General features: G+C 46.5%; 1 protein-coding gene and 1 pseudogene across 2 annotated transcripts in view; both read right to left on the reverse strand.

Moving 5' to 3' along the window:
- The window catches only part of LOC143804459 (dynein axonemal assembly factor 10-like), an 80,825-nt pseudogene extending 66,029 nt beyond the window's left edge, over positions 1 to 14,796 (reverse strand). The window contains exons 1-2 of the transcript XR_013221026.1: positions 14,721 to 14,796; positions 10,912 to 11,297 (exon numbers count right to left, since the gene is read on the reverse strand). The product of XR_013221026.1 is annotated as a dynein axonemal assembly factor 10-like (transcript). The remainder of the gene's footprint in view (positions 1 to 10,911; positions 11,298 to 14,720) is intronic.
- Positions 1 to 18,780, reverse strand: part of LOC143804462 (uncharacterized) — a 523,411-nt gene that overhangs the window by 190,175 nt on the left and 314,456 nt on the right. The gene's annotated exons all lie outside the window — the stretch shown is intronic.

An 18,780-nucleotide genomic window follows, 5' to 3' on the forward strand; every position in this document is an offset into this window, starting at 1 on the left:
ACTGGACAGTTATCTTAAAAGCTCTTTAATGGGCTATTCCTTCGTTAATCCATTATTAAGGTCTGGAGCAGATTCCAGGTATGGCATTTGCATGTGAACTCACAGAAAACAATGGAAGAGAAACAGACATCATTAAGCTGCACACATAGGCAGAGGCTTGCCAGTGACTATCAGCGGGCGAAGAGAAGTCGCCAAGGTCCCTCCTGTATGACTAGTCATCCATGTGGCACAAAGGAGAGAACCCAGTGTTTGGTGACATGCAAAACATCCAGACTTCAAGCAGCCATTGCCTGAAAAAGATTCTCTGCAAAGTACGGTATTAATTTGTCCAATTATTTTTCTTTTCCAATATTTTTATTTTCATTTTAGTAACATAAGACTCATGTTTATAGGTATTGTTTGCCATTAAGTAACATATTGCAAATAACATTCCATATTATAATGGACATTTGACATATAATCATAATCTATAAGCCCCAGAATGAGGAGGATTTGTAGTAAAAAAAGATTGAAATTCCTAAATGTTTCACAGGATATTTATGTTCAAGCCCTTGAACTAAACCTGAAAGTCTACACTTCAATTGCATCTCGGTTGTTTCATGTTACATCCAAAATAGTGGCATGGAAAGCTGAAATCACCAAGATCTGGTCACTGTACAAATATGTATGGATTTAACTGTATATCACTGAAATTAAACTACATTTTTAAATTAAATATTAAACTCTGGAACACACTATGGGGGGTAATTCATCAAGACTAGTGTTTTTTCATCATCCAGTCTTTATGAAAAATTTGCTGGAGTATGAATCTCAACATTCATTTTGAGGAACACAGCAACAGCCATGAATTTACCGCAACTTTCTGTGTCCCAGAGTCAGAAAATAAACTGCAGTCACAATTCTGTTCGAATTTATGCCACGTCCCTGCATAAATAATAGTGTATCTGTCGGGCCACCATAGACCTCACACCCTTTCCTATAAGCTGATTTTTTTCGTAATGTGTCACTTGTATTTTCTCCGTGTTGCATCCATTGTTTCTCATCAGTTTTTACAAACTAAAGCAGGTGGAGTGATGAACTTTACATTGACAAGTACGGTAATAATGAATCAGTGAAAAATGGATGGAACTCCGATGGAACACTGAAGTACAGTCTGTCCCCTCTTAGGCCGGGTTCACATTACAATTTTCATCCATTGTAAACCGGATATCACATGGACGTAAAAAAGACACAGATGGCACATGGATGAAAATCAGATGAAAGTCCAGAGACCCACATTCAGTCCAGGCATGGTGGTCCATACACAGCCTGAAATATGTCCACATGAACCAGCTGTGGAAAACAGTCTGCCTTTCTCCCATGAATAGTGCCCTCTGTCTGAATTTCACATTTCTTATGCACAATGCTCACAGAATATGAAATAGCTTGGCCATTACCAGACAGGCACATAATAGCGGCACTACGCTCAGCACCATCATAAGACTCGACAATACAACAAACAATGCAAGAGGAAAGCTGCGGCCCAAAGTGCAGATCCAGTATAAGACTACAGGGGAGAAGTGCCGCCACCATACAGGGCTAGAATACGGCACTAACAGCATTTCCATAAGTGTCAATAAGACATATGCAATGAGGAGCAATGTCACCGTCACCACAGTTGTTATTCTCCAGAAGACAAAAATATATTATACTTTTATTTATTTTTTTCCAGTGAATTGCATTACAAGAGTGAGGATTCTGTAGAAGCTGTTCAATGGTCCTGCAAGTCATAAGGATGTGATAACGGGGTTCAGAACCCCCCTATCCTTATATAAGACAGAATGCCACGAGGATTTGTGCGATACTATATATATGAAGAGGTGTTCCAATATCTGAAAAACCCTCTCCCAAGGCTGAAGTTTGATATAAAAAATATCAGGCTATCAGTGAGCTCAGCGACTTGTGCCATGTACTTGAGAAGAGCCGGTGAGCTCACCAATAGGCTGCAGCCCTGTCGACACGACATCAGCATTGAATACAATAATAGATACGAGATGCAGCAGGGAACAGTTTCTTTTAAATCAAGCTGCGCCTGGTACAGGGGCTGTCAGAAACCAAAAAAACCTTTAAAGGGTGTTTGCATATGGCATGCTTTAGACGCTGGTGCACCCACAGAGTTTTCCCAGGCTACGCCATGTCAGGAGAACGCCGGCAGTCATTTTCCTAAAGCGGCTGTGCTGGCGGTTTCGCAGCATGCTGCCATCATGTTTTAGTCTATACTATGCAGTATAGAAAGCGGGCAACTTTCCGTGCACCGCAGAGAAGGAAAAAAAAAAAAAATGATGACGACTCGGGAGGCAAAATTTGTCATGATTACTACACACTTAAGAATCATTTTATGAGCATCTGTCATAACAAAACAAAACAAAACAAAAACATAAAAGGGGTCTTCTCAAAACTGGAAGTTATCCCCCATCCATAGATCTGACTGCTGTTTACCTCAGCAATGCCAAGAGTGGGTCTAAATTGAGCCAAGATCGAACACTTCAATTTACTGTCTCTGCGATTGGTGGAGATAGCCGAGTGCTGCACTCTATCAGTGGGGGGGGGGGGGGGGGGGGGTGTCAATGCAGTCGGACCACCACCGACCCCAAATTTATGAGAAACTTAATTAATGCTGGGACAAATCTTAAATGTCTGAGGCGTCTATAAACAAACCTCCCGTATACATACAGTCATTCTGGTCCTCATCCCGCAGGGCACATTTGCTCTTGTGATTATGTCCTCGCCTGCTGACCTCCTGGCAGCTGTTGTTTTTTCGGCCACATGTCTGTGACACATTCCTGCCTGCTCCCTATCTAGGTATCTGTACCAAAGGTGGCATACTTGCCAATGAGTGCCAGTCTCTGCTAATACGCTTAGGGTATGCGCACACGTTGCAGATTTTTCCGCGCGGATTCTGAAAAATCCGCAGGTAAAACGTCCCGGATTTCACCTGCGTTTTTCCACCTGCAGATTCCAAATATGGAACAGGTGTAAAACGCTGCGGAATCCACACAAAGAATTGACATGTTGCGGAAAATAAACCGCAGAATTTTTCACAGCATATGCACTGCGGATTTGGTTTTCCATAGGTGTACATGGTACTGTACATTGCATGGAAAACTGCTGTGAATCCACAGCGTCAAATCCGCAACGGGTACACATACCCTAGCGGTATGCATTGGTATTAGCTGTAACTTATAGGGGCTGTCTCACAAAGTACATTTTAATTAAAAGATTTTAGAATAAAAATACGTTCCACAATTGGATGTGCCCCTGCTGCATACTGTGTAATGGCTGTGTCTGACCGTGCAGGAACATTGATCATACTACAGCTTCTGACCGGACGGGGAGGAGTAAAAGAGGAAACAGACAGGATAACGTGGGCTCACAGACAGGATAACGTGGGCTCACAGACAGGATAACGTGGGCTCACAGACAGGATAACGTGGGCTCACAGACAGGATAACGTGGGCTCACAGACAGGATAACGTGGGCTCACAGACAGGATAACGTGGGCTCACAGACAGGATAACGTGGGCTCACAGACAGGATAACGTGGGCTCACAGACAGGATAACGTGGGCTCACAGACAGGATAACGTGGGCTCACAGACAGGATAACGTGGGCTCACAGACAGGCCTGTGTAGTCGGAGCCCATTTTGGTGAGGTTGGAGTCATGGAAATTGAGGAGTCAGATTTGGCTTACCGACCCCACAGCCCTGCTTGCAGCTGATTCTGTGAGGTAAAACAAGTTTTTACACAAACATGCAGGGAAATGTTTTTCCTTACAGAAAGCAGCATCTGCGATCCTATACTGTCCTGTCTGTACACTTTTAAGCGGTAAGCATTAAAAAGAAAGAACAAGTGCACTGCAAGGTAAAAAGGACTTGCTGTCCAGATGTGTTTTGAATCGCTTGATGATTCCAAAGTAAAATATGTAACCTGACAATTCTTAAGGTTTTAAAGCCGCTGCAAAAACCAGCTGATAAAAAAACAAAAGAGAAAACTTCAAGAAACACACTTCTGACCTTTTTCTTAAGTCTTTTGCTTGCAAAACTCAGAGGGTACACTGGCATCTAAAAGACATTGTGTGCAGAGACCATAAATTCTAACGCATTTCATGATGCAATGACCAGACGGATCACTGGTCTATTGACCAGAACAAACAGCCTTAGAGCCACATACACTCACCGGCCACTTTATTAGGTACACCTGTCCAACTTCTTGTTAACACTTAATTTCTAATCAGCCAATCACATGGCGGCAACTCAGTGCATTTAGGCATGTAGACATGGTCAAGACAATCTCCTGCAGTTCAAACCGAGCATCAGTATGGGGAAGAAAGGTGATTTGAGTGCCTTTGAACGTGGCATGGTTGTTGGTGCCAGAAGGGCTGGTCTGAGTATTTCAGAAACTGCTGATCTACTGGGATTTTCACGCACAACCATCTCTAGGGTTTACAGAGAATGGTCCGAAAAAGAAAAAAAATTCAGTGAGCGGCAGTTCTGTGGGCGGAAATGCCTTGTTGATGCCAGAGGTCAGAGGAGAATGGGCAGACTGGTTCGAGCTGATAGAAAGGCAACAGTGACTCAAATCGCCACCCGTTACAACCAAGGTAGGCCTAAGAGCATCTCTGAACGCACAGTGCGTCGAACTTTGAGGCAGATGGGCTACAGCAGCAGAAGACCACACCGGGTACCACTCCTTTCAGCTAAGAACAGGAAACGGAGGCTACAATTTGTACAAGCTCATCGAAATTGGACAGTAGAAGATTGGAAAAACGTTGCTTGGTCTGATGAGTCTCGATTTCTGCTGCGACATTCGGATGGTAGGGTCAGAATTTCGCGTAAACAACATGAAAGCATGGATCCATCCTGCCTTGTATGAAGCATCTTTGGGATGTGCAGCCGACAAATCTGCGGCAACTGTGTGATGCCATCATGTCAATATGGACCAAAATCTCTGAGGAATGCTTCCAGCACCTTGTTGAATCTATGCCACGAAGAATTGAGGCAGTTCTGAAGGCAAAAGGGGGTCCAACCCGTTACTAGCATGGTGTACCTAATAAAGTGGCCGGTGAGTGTTGGCTGTTAGTTTTGGGTCAGGAGACCCATGGTCTGTCAAGGTATTGCGGTCTGTACATAGACTGTGAAACCTAGGCACCTGACATTAGTCTAATGGTGTAGGTCACTTTTACTGATAGAGGGGCAGGTAAAACCACATCGAAGTTGCTTCTTAAAAATAGGATTTGGTTGTGTGTTGACACAGCATTGTATCTTAATTAACCAGATGACTATTTTTAGCAAACCAAGAATAGACTTATCTGTATGCTGATTTTTTAATTTATGTGTTGGTCAAGAAAAGACTTGCTTGTGTAAGCCTGTAATAGTGACAATTCATATAACATTGTGCTCTTATCGTTGATGACTAGTGATGTTTACTGATATGCTAATTTTGCATTGTGTAGGCCAGTTTGTTGATTTCGAAAACAGAGGACAAACTATGCAAATAGATCAATCTCCATTCTTCCCCTTTATGTAAAATACTAAATGAAGGACAGTTGTTAAGTATAAAAATAGATTACATGCCTCTGTATAGGAAGAGAGAGGGAGATTCTGTTTAGACATCAAAACATCCAGGGGACCCTAAAGGACTGCTGCCAATACATCATGGCTCCATCAAGAGGGACATGGATCTATTATTCTACAGCAGAGGTCCCCAACCGCCGGTCCGCGGACCAGGACCGGGCCGTTGTGGTTTTTCAGCCGGTCCGCGGCGCCCCTGTTCAGCGGTCACGTGGGACCGCTCATTAGAGAAATGAATAGGCTGCTCCACCTCCCATAGGGGCGGAGCCGCATAATTCATTCCTCTAATGACGGTGCCGGTGACCGCTGACAGAGGAAGAGGCTGCGGCACCGAAGACCAGCTGTCCGGGGGAAGGAGCGGGACGCCGGGAGCAGGTAAGTATTACATATTCACCTCTCCTCGTTCCACACGCCGGGCGCTGTCTCCATCTTCCCGGCGTCTCTCCTCACTGACTGTGCAGGTCAGAGGGCGCGATGACGCATATAGTGTGCGCGCCGCCCTCTGCCTGATCAGTCAGTGCAGAGAGACGCCGGGAAGATGGCGCCGAGGAGCTGCAAGCAAGACAGGTGAGTATGTGTTTTATTATTTTTATTGCAGCAGCAGCAGCACAGCTATGGGGCAATAATGGACGGTGCAGAGCACTATATGGCACAGCTATGGGGCAATAATGGTGCAGAGCACTATATGGCACAGCTATGGGGCAATAATGGTGCAGAGCACTATATGGCACAGCTATGGGGCAATTATGAACGGTGCAGAGCACTATATGGCACAGCTATGGGGCAATTATGAACGGTGCAGAGCACTATATGGCACAGCTATAGGGCAATAATGGTGCAGAGCACTATATGGCACAGCTATGGGGCAATAATGGTGCAGAGCACTGTATGGCACAGCTATGGGGCAATAATGGTGCAGAGCACTATATGGCACAGCTATGGGGCAATAATGGTGCAGAGCACTATATGGCACAGCTATGGGGCAATTATGAACGGTGCAGAGCACTGTATGGCACAGCTATGGGGCAATAATAAACAGTGCAGAGCACTGTATGGCACAGCTATGGGGCAATAATAAACGGTGCAGAGCACTGTATGGCACAGCTATGGGGCAATAATGGTGCAGAGCACTATATGGCACAGCTATGGGGCAATAATGGTGCAGAGCACCAGGGAAACAAGCATGGTGCTCCCACTCATTCTGAACCTATGGTAAGTTGAATCACATTCTCATTATAAATGTCATAATTATATGATAAGTATGCACTAAGCTCCATCCCTCCATAACCCCACCCCCATATGACCAAAGCCCCGCCCCTGCCCCACCCCCACCGGGCCATGGAAAACTGGTCTTGCTTAAAGCCGGTCCCTGGTGCAAAAAAGGGTGGGGACCTCTGTTCTACAGGAAACAAGCTCGGTTGGAAGAATACATATCTGCTTTATCGACCATCACTGAACCATGGATACGTTCGGAGAAGCCAGGTTGTGACACAAACCGGCCTTGTACCTCATTGGACTGTCCTCTTCCTAAGCTTGTCGTTACAGTGTGTGTGTGTGTGTGTGTGTGTGTGTGTGTGTGTGTGTGTGTGTGTGTGTGTGTGTGTGTGTGTGTGTGTGTAAAAATACATATAGAGTGCTCTCAGTGGGAGAAACAAAATAGGAATCTTGTGGGTGCGATATATTTTAATGGCTAACAAAATATAGTGAATGATATTACAAAGCAAGCTTTCGAGACTACTTACGTCTCGTCATCAGGCTGATATAAAAAGATAAAACTTTCACACCACTTATCTAATTTTACCCAATTAAGGATTCTCTCTTTAAGCGTAGTGTTTTTTTATTTAAATGTCCATGTATCACACCATGCCTGTGCTCTTTACTGTATATAATTGGATTTCCTCAAATATCTTGTTATAATAGCCTGATGATGAGACATAAGCAGTCTCGAAAGCTTGCTTTGTAACATCATTCACTATATTATGTTAGCCATTAAAAGGTATCACACCCACAAGATTCCCATTTTGTTTCTCCCACTATATTTTTTTTCTACTGGCTAACAAGGTGTAGGTGTGTGTGTGTGTCACAGGTGGGGTACTTAACACTGGAAGATGAAGCCAGGTTGTGACCCTCCTGTCACTGGCCTTGTACCTCAAAGGACTGTCATCTTCCTACGCTTGTCTCTACCTCCTCTCTGTGTGTGCGTGCCACGGGTGGGGTAGTCGCCCTTCGGAGCTCTAAAGTAACAGCTGCCATTATCCCGGCAAGTCAGCGGAAGGTCGATTCTCTGTAATATGCACCATTTGGGATGTTTTGCTGGTACTGTTCAACTTGTTATCTGCCTGTTTTCTGGTTCAATAAAGCCTTGGCACACTGTTTTACCCTCACCATGTGTTGTCTGAGTAGTGTTAGGCCCATATTAAAAGGAGAGCAGGTGTTCGGCGGGACGATCCCTGGTTCATGTGGTTTCAGCTAGAGGACTAGGGCATCCGCTGCCCCCCTTGTCTCCACAGGTTGTTAAGTGCAATGATTGGACTGCAGTTCTTTTTTATTTTTGAATAGATGGTCCGAACAACGAAAGCAATTGTTAGGCTATGTGCACACTTTGCGGATTTTGCTGCGGATCTGCAGCGGATTTGACCGCTGCGGATCCGCAGCAGTTTCCCATGAGTTTACAGTACAATGTAAACCTATGGGAAACAAAAAACGCTGTGCACATGCTGCGGAAAAAAACGCGCGGAAACGCTGCGGATTGCATTCCGCAGCATGTCACTGCTTTTCTGCAGATTTTCTCCTGCTCCAATAGGAAACTACAGATGAAAATCCGCAGAAGAAACCGCAGTAAAAAACGCGATAAATCCGCAGTAAAAACCGCAACGGGTTTTCACTGCGGATTTTGGAATTCCGCTGCGGAAAAATCCGCAGTGGAATCCGCAAAGTGTGCACATAGCCTCACCATCCACCTCTCGTGTCTCCCTTTTTCCTATAGATTGTAAGCTTGCAAGCAGGGCCCTAATTCCTCTTGGTATATATTTTGAACTGTGATTTCTGTTATGCTGTAATGTCTATTGTCTGTACAAGTCCCCTCTATAATTTGTAAAGCTCTGCGGAATATGTCAGCGCTATATAAATAAAATTATTATTATCATCATTATTATTATTATTAACCCCTTCCCGCTGCCAATTTGGTCATGGGAGGGCTTATTTTTTGCGGGATGAGTTGTACTTTTGAACGACACCATTGGTTTTACCATGTCTTGTACTAGAAAACGGGAAAAACATTCCAAGTGCGGGTAAATTGCAAAAAAAAGTGCAATTCCACACTTGTTTTTTGATTGGCTTTTTTGCTAGCTTCACTAAATGCTAAAACTAACCTGCCGCTCTGATTCTCCAGGTCATTACGAGTTCATAGACACCTAACATGTCTAAGTTATTTTTTATCTAAGTGGTGAAAAAAATTTCAAAACTTTGCTTAAAAAAAAAAAAAAAGGCGCCATTTTCCGATACCCATAGCGTCTCCATTTTTCATGATCTGGGGTCGGGTGAGGGCTTATTTTTTGCGTGCCGAGCTAACGTTTTTAATGTTACCACGTTTGTGCAGATATGTTCGTCCGATAGCCCGTTATTGCATTTTAATGCAATGTCACGACGACCAAAAAAACTTAATTCTGGTGTTTCTAATTTTTTTCTCGCTACGCTGCTTAGCGATCAGGTTAATGCTTTTTTTTTTTTTTTATTGATAGATCGGGCGATTCTGAACGCGGAGATACCAAATAGTGTAGGTTTGATTTTTTTTTTAATTGTTTTATTTTGGATGAGGCGAAAGGGGGGTGATTTAAATTTATATTTTTTTTATATTTTTAAAAATATATTTTTTTTACTTTTGCCATGCTTCAATAGCCTCAGTGGGAGGCTAGAAGCTGGCACCACTCGATTGGCTCTGCTACATAGCAGCGATCATCAGATCGCTGCTATGTAGCTGAAATGCAGGCTTGCTATGAGCGCCGACCACAGGGTGGCGCTCACAGCAGGCCGGCATCAGTAACCATAGAGGTCTCAAGGACCTCTATGGTTACAATGGAGAAGCATCGCTGACCCCCGATCATGTGATGGGGGTCGGTGATGCGCTCATTTCCAGCCGTGCAGCCGGAAGTGCCGGTTAAATGCCGCTGTCAGCGTTTGACAGCGGCATTTAACAGGTTAATAGCGGCAGGTGAATCGCGATTTCACCCGCCGCTATTGTGCGCACATGTCAGCTGTTCAAAACAGCTGACATGTCGCGGCTTTGATGTGGGCTCACCGCCGGAGCCCACATCAAAGCAGGGGACCCGACATGCGCCGTACTAGTACAGCGCATGTCGGGAAGGGGTTAAAACACTAGTGGTCTAGTGAATGTGCTCAGATAAGGTGTTATCTGAGCATGCTCGGGAACTGAGTGTCTTTGGCGTGCTCGAAAAATATGTTTGCATCCCTGCGGCTGCATGTCTCGCTGCAGTTAACACAGCCACACCTAATAAACAGGCAATCCCTGCATGTGTTGGGGCTGTCTAACATCAGCGAGACATGCAGCCATAGAGAATCGAAGGTATTTTTCTAGCACGCCGAAGAGAGCACCTTATCCGAGCACATTCGCTCATCACTAATGACTACACAAAAGACCGAAGTTGCAAAACAACCACTTACCAAACTGAAGGGAAAATTTGCGATCAGTATGACGTAGAAGCTGCGCGTTCACACTGTGCTAAACATCAATGAAATGTGATTGAGCACCTTAGTGTCCGGTTAGTGAAATCTCAGCTCGTCTTCCAGTCTGCAAATACTTTATATCCAACTCAACCGAGGCAGCGCAGAGGAATACTGCATGGGTTAAGGTAAGGCCGCGTTCACACAGACTTTTTTTGAGGTGAGACTCCGAAGATTTTTTTTTTTTTTTTAAATGGAATCCGCCTGAGGAAACGCTTTTTTTTTTTCCCCAGCAGGTTTTTTTCGCAGCCTGTATATTGGACAGTGCCTAGTTTGGAGCAAATTCAATCAGGATGACATGCGCTTTTTTTTTTTAAACCTCTTCAGGAGGCAAAAAAACACTCAAACTACTCATATGAACAGTCAAATGGATCACTCATAGAAATGAACAGGAGGAATTTTGAGGAGGGTTTTTGAGCCGATCCGCTCCAGAAATCTGTGTGTGAACGCGGCCAAAGAAGAAATTGAAAAATGTAATATTTTGATTATAATATATAATAAACTAAGGAGCACCATACGGGAACAATGTCGTCGTCCTTGCCGGTTTCCACGCGGTTCTTACCTGCGGTTCATCGGACGCACTCGCACTGCCACCTTGACGGACGCCATGTCTCATGCCTGTGACGTGCCGGGCTCACTGATGAGCACCACAAGCCCCAGCAAAGTTCAGTTCAGGACACAGGAGCCCCCTACAAGTAGGTCAGGGTGACTGGCATGTAGCAGGGAGAGGGCACAGAGCACTTATCAGCCCCAGTAATAAGCTGGCACTGCTGGAGCCTGCTGGGCAGAGTGGGCACAGTGGTGAGTGGCCCCTGTTGCACTCTCAGCATGCTTCACTGTTGCCACATTGCTTTGTTTTCCCAGGCTATGCGCAGCTGCTGCTGCACTGAAGCCCCCACAGCCTATATTTGGGCTCCCCGGCTGTCAGACAGGGCTGACACTGACAGGCTGCACCAGAGGCGTAGCTAGGGTTTTGGTCCAGGGGGGGCGAAGCTTCTGAGTGGGCCCCTAACCAGGTAACCTTCATTACAATTCGGTGATGCGCCCTAATAGTGGAGGAGAACCTCAGCAGATGACAACGATGTTACTGAAGATAATCTCTATATAAATACCAACATGGATATTACCGCCATATGGTCAGTGGTAGATACCAGTCCTACAGAACATATAACAGATCACTGCACAGTTACAGATAATGTCTTACCGCTGACGTTCTTTCTGATAGAATTGTTGATTTTTCCCGTCTTTTCCATCTGGCCCAGACCGACATGACAACTTCTTCCAGCTACAACTCATCTGCAGAGAATACAACAAAGACACATTTCACTTCTCATATTCCAGCCCCATCACATCACCATCTATTCCCAACCTGCACAAACTCCTCATTCTGCTGATACCCCAATACAGAGCCGCTGCTACCGTATGTGTCCCTACTACTGCACCTGATATCCCGATACTGAGCCGCTGCTACCGTATGTGTCCCTACTACTGCACCTGATATCCCGATACTGAGCCGCTGCTGCCATATGTGTCCCTACTACTGCACCTGATACCCGAATACTGAGCCACTGCTGCCGTATGTGTCCCTATTACTGACCCCGATACCCCAATACTGAGCCACTGCTGCCGTATGTGTCCCTATTACTGCACCTGCTGTGTGGTTCTCTGTGCCCTCTAAATTCTAAAGCACCCCTCTATAATATAGTAATGCCAGGTGCAAGTGCCCTAGAAAACAGTGCCCACATTTTGTCCCCTAGAAAGTAATAATGCCCTCTGTGTGTGACCCTTTGATAGTCACAGTAACCTGAGTTCCCCTGTAAGAATAAATGCCCACTTTACATTTAATAAAGTCCCGAGTCTCCCCCACTGTACAGCTCCCCTATACACAGTATTATGCCCCCTCACTGTATATACTGACCCGTTAATATCCCCCAAACTGGCTCCAACACTGTATGATGGCCCCTTCGCTGTAATCTCCACACTGAATGATGGCCCTCTAGATAGCCTCCATATAGCATAATACACCAGATAGTCCTCAATAAGGTATAATACATTCCCCATAGGCCTCCATATAGTATCATGCACTCCCCATAGGCAGACTCTATAGTATAATGCCCTTCACATAGGAAGACTATATAGTATAATGCAGCTCCCATAGGCAGCCTCTATAAGGAAGGCTGTAAATGTGTCCCCAATCCCCTCCGCAAGGCATAAAAATGACCTCTCATTATACTCACCAATGGCTCTCACCAAGGCATCGCTGGTCTTGACTTAAGATCGCCATCCTCCATTACTGCTTCATCTGTATGACACATTCTACGCCATCCACACCGTGTCACCCATCGCGCTCCTGTGCAGGCGCACTTCTGTCTGCGCTGCTGAAAGCAGAGCCAAGTACTGTAGTGCGTATGTGCTGGGAAAGGCCAAAGGGCGCTGATTACCTGGAAATAAACTGGCGCATGCGCACTACAATACTGTGCTCTGACTTCAGCAGGGCAAAGAGAAGTGCGCCTGCATGGGAGTGCGATAGAGGACACTGAATGCAGGATGTAGGATGCATCTTCCACACGAAGAGGGACAGCGATCACAGGAAGAGGGTCGGCGCCGGATCAAGACTGTGACGCCCGGACTGCGCCATCCGCGATTATAATAAAAGCTCTTTTTTGTGCCTTGCATAGAGGATTGGGGACATAGAGAGCATTCTAGAACACTATGTGAGGGCGTACAGATGCTGGCCGGAGCTTATATGGTGACAGGCTCCCACATGTAAAAGCCGTCCTGCAAGATTCCAGCCGCTCGCAAACTTAAGAAAATAATCATTCTCCTTCTCATAAGCTAATCAGCAGTAAATACATTATGTGCAAGACACTTATCGATCACATGTCAGTGTTCTGTGTCTGTCCAGATTGCAGGATAAACAAGACATACAAGTTTAAAGGGAACCTGTCACCCCGTTTTTTTAAAGATGAGATAAAAATAGCGTTAAATAGGGGCAGAGCTGGGCTTTACATTAGTGTCTTTTTTGTGCCTTTATTCCCCAGCTATGCTGCCGAAATACCTTTGTAAAGTCGCCATTTTGGGCTGTCACTCACGCTGGTCTGGTCAAATGGGCGTGGTGACATCGCTGTTTCTTCCCCCAGATCTTGCTTATCTGCCCGTTGGTGGCGTAGTGGTGTGCGCATGTCCAGCTGCCGCATCCACTGCGCAGGTGAAGGAAAAGAGCGCGATCTGCGCTATTCCCCTGGTGATCGGTGGGGGCGGCCATCTTCCTGAGGCCGCACGTGCGCAGATGGAGTGCTTTGCTGCACGGGGCTTCAGGAAAATGGCCGCCGCGATCTCCATCTGCGCACGTGCGGCATCCCGCGGCCATTTTCCTGAAGCCCCGTGCAGCAAAGCACTCCATCTGCGCACGTGCGGCCTCAGGAAGATGGCCGCCCCCACCGATCACCAGGGTAACAGCGCAGATCGCGCTCTTTTCCTTCACCTGCGCAGTGGATGCGGCAGCTGGACATGCGCACACCACTACGCCATCAACGGACAGATAAGCAAGATCTGGGGGAAGAAACAGCGCTGACACCACGCCCATATGACCAGACCAGCGTGAGTGACAGCCCAAAACGGCGACTTTACAAAGGTATTTCGGCAGCATAGCTGGGGAATAAAGGCACAAAAAAGAAAATAATGTAAAGCACAGCTCTGCCCCTATTTAACGCTATTTTTATCTCATCTTTAAAAAACGGGGTGACAGGTTCCCTTTAAGAACCTTCATTGCTTTATATACTGTGCCTGCATGTATGTATTCAAGGCAACAGATCAGACATATCAAATAGCAAGTGACATGTGCCAAGATACTCATCATGCTGTGTGGAGAGTGTCCTCTGGTCCTGGGGGCTGCTCCTCAGGCTCCTCCCAGTCAGATGCTGCAGACATCATGTGCAGGCAGTGAGCTCAGGTCAGTCAGAGGCAGAGTCCCCCTGCGTCCCCGGCTGCTGCTGTTGCTGGAGCTGATCACTTCTCTGCAGCACAGGAGCTTTGAGCAGAGCGCGCTCAGCCGGGATTGGGTGAGCGGTGAGTGACCTCCCTTCCCCCTCTCCTCCACAGACTGCAGAAGAGCGATCACATGACGACTCACTCCCTGCACTCTGATTGGAGGCCTTCTCTTCTCTCTGCTGACTCCCTGTGAGTGTTTGTACCGTGCATGTTACTTTAGCTACATACACAGTACAAACGCAGGGGAAATAAAAGATAATCATTGACCGGAGGCAGGGGCCCCTAACGCCGGCCCTGACAGTAGCGTAGCTCCGGGTGGGCCCCCTCAGAGCACAGGGCCCGGGGCGACCGCCCCCTCTGCCCCCCTGGTAGCTACGCTACTGGGCTGCACGGAAAGGCACCGAGCAGAGCAGCAGCAAAGGGGCGATGGCTCCTCCCCGAATAACTCACTCTCATGACGTCACCACAGATGACTGATAAGTCACGTGATGCCGCCTGCAGTGCTTTGTGGGAAGTGTAGTTTTACTTCCATAGAAACTTTAGCACCGGACGAACCTCTGGACCACAAGGTCCAGCATTCAACGCAGGGTCATAGTGACAGGCAAAAACGGATACTAGTAGTCATGCGCTAGACAGACATGCTCGGAGGTGTGAGGCTGTGGTGGGTCACTGTCACTGGGAAAACGTATAGAGAGGAGGCAACTAGTGATGTGAGGGGCACTCGGTGTCCGCCGCCTCAGTGACCCACAGCACACGGGAACCCACAGCTCGGCGTCTCCACCGCACGGACAAATGATATATAATTAATGATACGACATTCCCGCCATTCTGTGCATGCAGAAGTCTGTGTATTACATTACAGCCCGTGGCAACCAATCACATCCCACCTCACCTCAGAGGGCTGTAAAATAACCGGGAACTTTATCGGTTGCTATGGGCAACAGCCTCTGAGCCGCTGTAAACAATGGCGCGTGTGCGACTACCTCAGGCGGCTGGGGCGTCTATCAGATCGCGCGCCCGTAGTCTGGATATACTTAGCGGTCCCAGAAGCGCCTGTTACATGTTAAAGCAGGTGCTGTAGATACGCCATGATCGGCTGGGGGCAGACAACGCCTTTAATTCGAGGGCACTGTACATAATAGAGGGGCATATGGACGGATGGGGCAGACAACCCCTTTATTTCGAGGGCACTGTACATAATAGAGGGGCATATGGACGGATGGGGCAGACAACCCCTTTAATTCGAGGGCACTGTACATAATAGAGGAGCATATGGACGGATGGGGCAGACAACCCCTTTATTTCGAGGGCACTGTACATAATAGAGGGGCATATGGACGGCTGGGGCAGACAACCCCTTTATTTCGAGGGCACTGTACATAATAGAGGGGCATATGGACGGCTGGGGCAGACAACCCCTTTAATTCGAGGGCACTGTACATAATAGAGGGGCATATGGATGGCTGGGGCAGACAACCCCTTTAATTCGAGGGCACTGTACATAATAGAGGTGCTTATGGGGTATAAAGCGAACTCGCCAAATCTCCGAGACATTCCCAAGTAATGGAGAGTTCCCAGACTCACAGAAAGTTGCCAAATACCTAGGCGCCTCAGAAAGCAGCACGGCCCCCTATCCTTATCATCGGGGGAAGACTGAGCTCCGGCATCCAGGGGCAAAATGTGGCGTGGTATTCTGAGAAGACATGCACATAAAATTCTTTTTTTTTACTGCAGCTCATAAATTACCTCTATGAATTGTAGAGGAGATATTATATTACATGGTGGCCAGAGAGGAGGCTGCTGTTACAAAGCAGCTCTCTGTTGTGGGACATGCAGCTTCAGATATGGGTTAGCCACTGATTCCACCCATGTCATCTACTGTACATTGTCGTGGAAATTCAGAGCCGACATTTCAACTAAATTTACAGAAACAAGCAATGTTTTAATCCAGAATAGGGTGTCTTTATAGAGTAAACCATAATAACTAATCATCCTAAAATGCGCCAGTATGCTAGTGCAGTTTGTGCCAAAGAAACTGCCTTTCATTTCTTGCAACATATTTAGGCTGGGTTCACATGGACATTTTTGGGGGGTGAATCTGAATCTCATTTCTATGGGAAATGGAAATTTTTTGGAGAATTTTATTTTATTTTTTCATGAAAAGGTTGTGAAGAATGGTTGAAAAAAGAAAGTGCATGTCACTTGAAGTGGATTCATATGGAATCCTTTCCAAACTTGACTCTGTCAAATCAAAGAGCTGCTAAAAAAACTCTTCAAGAAAACAAAAACTCCCTAAAAAAGTTTTACTTATTCTAAAGAAGGCAATGGTTTCAGTAGGTACAATATCATGAGCGACTCACATTGATGTACATAGATGATTGACAAGGCATGAACAAGATCCTCATAAACATGAGTGACGGTGACCGTAAAGAGTGGTTCCACTTGTAAATATTCTGCAGAATAGGAGGAATAGAATTAAGCAATAGCAAGTGATAAAAAGACGGGTATACTAATAGATCACAGACTGCACATGAGTCAACAGTGTGATGCCGCAGCAAAAAAAGGCAAACACAGTTTAGGATGTATTAAGAGAAGCATAGAGTCTAGATCACGTGAAGTAATAATTTCCCTCTACTCCTCCTTCATCAGACCTCATCTTTATTGCTGTGTCCAGTTCTGTGCACCTCATTTTAAAAAAGACATAAAAAACTGGAGCAAGTTCAGAGAAGAGCTACAGGATGTTACTAAAAGTACCGTATTTTCCGGCGTATAAGACGACTGGGCGTATAAGACGACCCCCCAACTTTACCAGTTAAAAAATAAAATCTTCTTAAAAGTCGGGGGTCTTCTTATACACCGTATGTCGTCTTATAGGGCCGGTGAATATGTGCCTTTTGGGGGGGGGGAGTGATCCTGATGACGACGAGGGGGCGTCTCACAGGAAAGTGAGTATCCCCCATTACCTTATCATAGCGCTGCAGCGTGGGGTCTCTGTGCTGGGAGCGGCGGCTGCTGTGCTGTGGTGCGGCGGCTCCTCTTCTGCAGTGTGGGGCCTCTGTGCTGTGGGGTGGCGGCAGCGGCGTATCTTTATGCAGTCGGGGCTCCTCCGGCATCTCATTAAAGCCTGGAGGCCCCGCCGGCAACTCCATCGGTACAATGCGGTGGCCTCCGGGAAAATGGCCGCTGCTCAGATTCAGATCTCGTCCCGAGATCTCGGGAGACGAGATCTGAATCTGAGCAGCGGCCATTTTCCCGGAGGCTGCTCAATGGGTGCGATGCGGTGGCCTCCGGCAAAATGGCCGCTGGGGGCTGCGCATGCTCAGATTCAGATCTCGTCCTGAAATCTCGGGACACGAGATCTGAATCTAAGCAGCGGCCATTTTCCCGGAGGCCACCGCATTACACCGATGGAGTTGCCGGCGGGGCTTCCAGGCTTTGAGATGCCGGAGGAGCCCCGACTGCATGAAGATACGCCGCCGCCACCGCCCCACAGCACCAGAGGCCCCACACTGCAGAAGAGGAACTGCCGCACCAAAGCACAGCAGCCGCCGCTCCCAGCACAGAGACCCCACGCTGCAGCGCTATGATAAGGTAATGGGGGATACTCACTTTCCTGTGAGACGCCCCCTCGTCGTCATCAGGACCACTCCCCCCCCCACCCACCATATACACCCGGCGTACAAGGCGGTTCCCGGCGTACAAGACGACCCCCGACTTTTAAGATTTTCAGGGGTTAAAAAGTCGTCTTGTACGCCGGAAAATACGGTATGTCCTACGAGGAACGGTTAAAGGTTCTGGGAATGTTTAGCTTGCAAAAAAAAAAAAAAGGCTAAGAGGAGACTTAATAGCTGCCTACAAATATCTGAAGGGATGTCATAGGGATCCTCCTTATTCTCATTTGCACTATGCAGCCATGTCTATACGAGTAGTGCTTTGCCATTTTTAGTACAAAAAATGTTATTCTCTGCAGCTGTCTCTTTGCCAGTTGTAAGCCAAAAATAATAATTTTACTGTACCGATGTGTCTATACTAGTAATGTGTCAACAAAAATCATTCTACTCTGCTGTTCTATTTTTGCCATTTTTAGTACAAAAAAGTTATTCTACTCTGCAGCTGTCTCTTTGCCATTTGTAGGCCAAACAAATAATTTTACTGTACCGCTATGTGTACACGAGTAGTGTTGCAAAGTTAATAAATCTACTGTTTCAAAAACAAGCAATAAACACCCTGGCGCTCCCAAATATATAGTAACTAAAGCAGCTGGGAGTTAGGTACGTTCTGTGTGCCAGCCTATCAGAATGCTGAAAATATGGAAATAATGTTTACACTCCTGGGCTATAGTCCCTGAGAGAAGCCCAATCCCTATATGTGAAGACTATAACATACTAGAAAAGCAATCCAACGAAACTCAGTGTAGAAGAATAGCACTGTATAAAAAATC

Source organism: Ranitomeya variabilis, chromosome 2 (genome assembly GCF_051348905.1).
Source record: "Ranitomeya variabilis isolate aRanVar5 chromosome 2, aRanVar5.hap1, whole genome shotgun sequence".
Taxonomy (NCBI): domain Eukaryota; kingdom Metazoa; phylum Chordata; class Amphibia; order Anura; family Dendrobatidae; genus Ranitomeya; species Ranitomeya variabilis.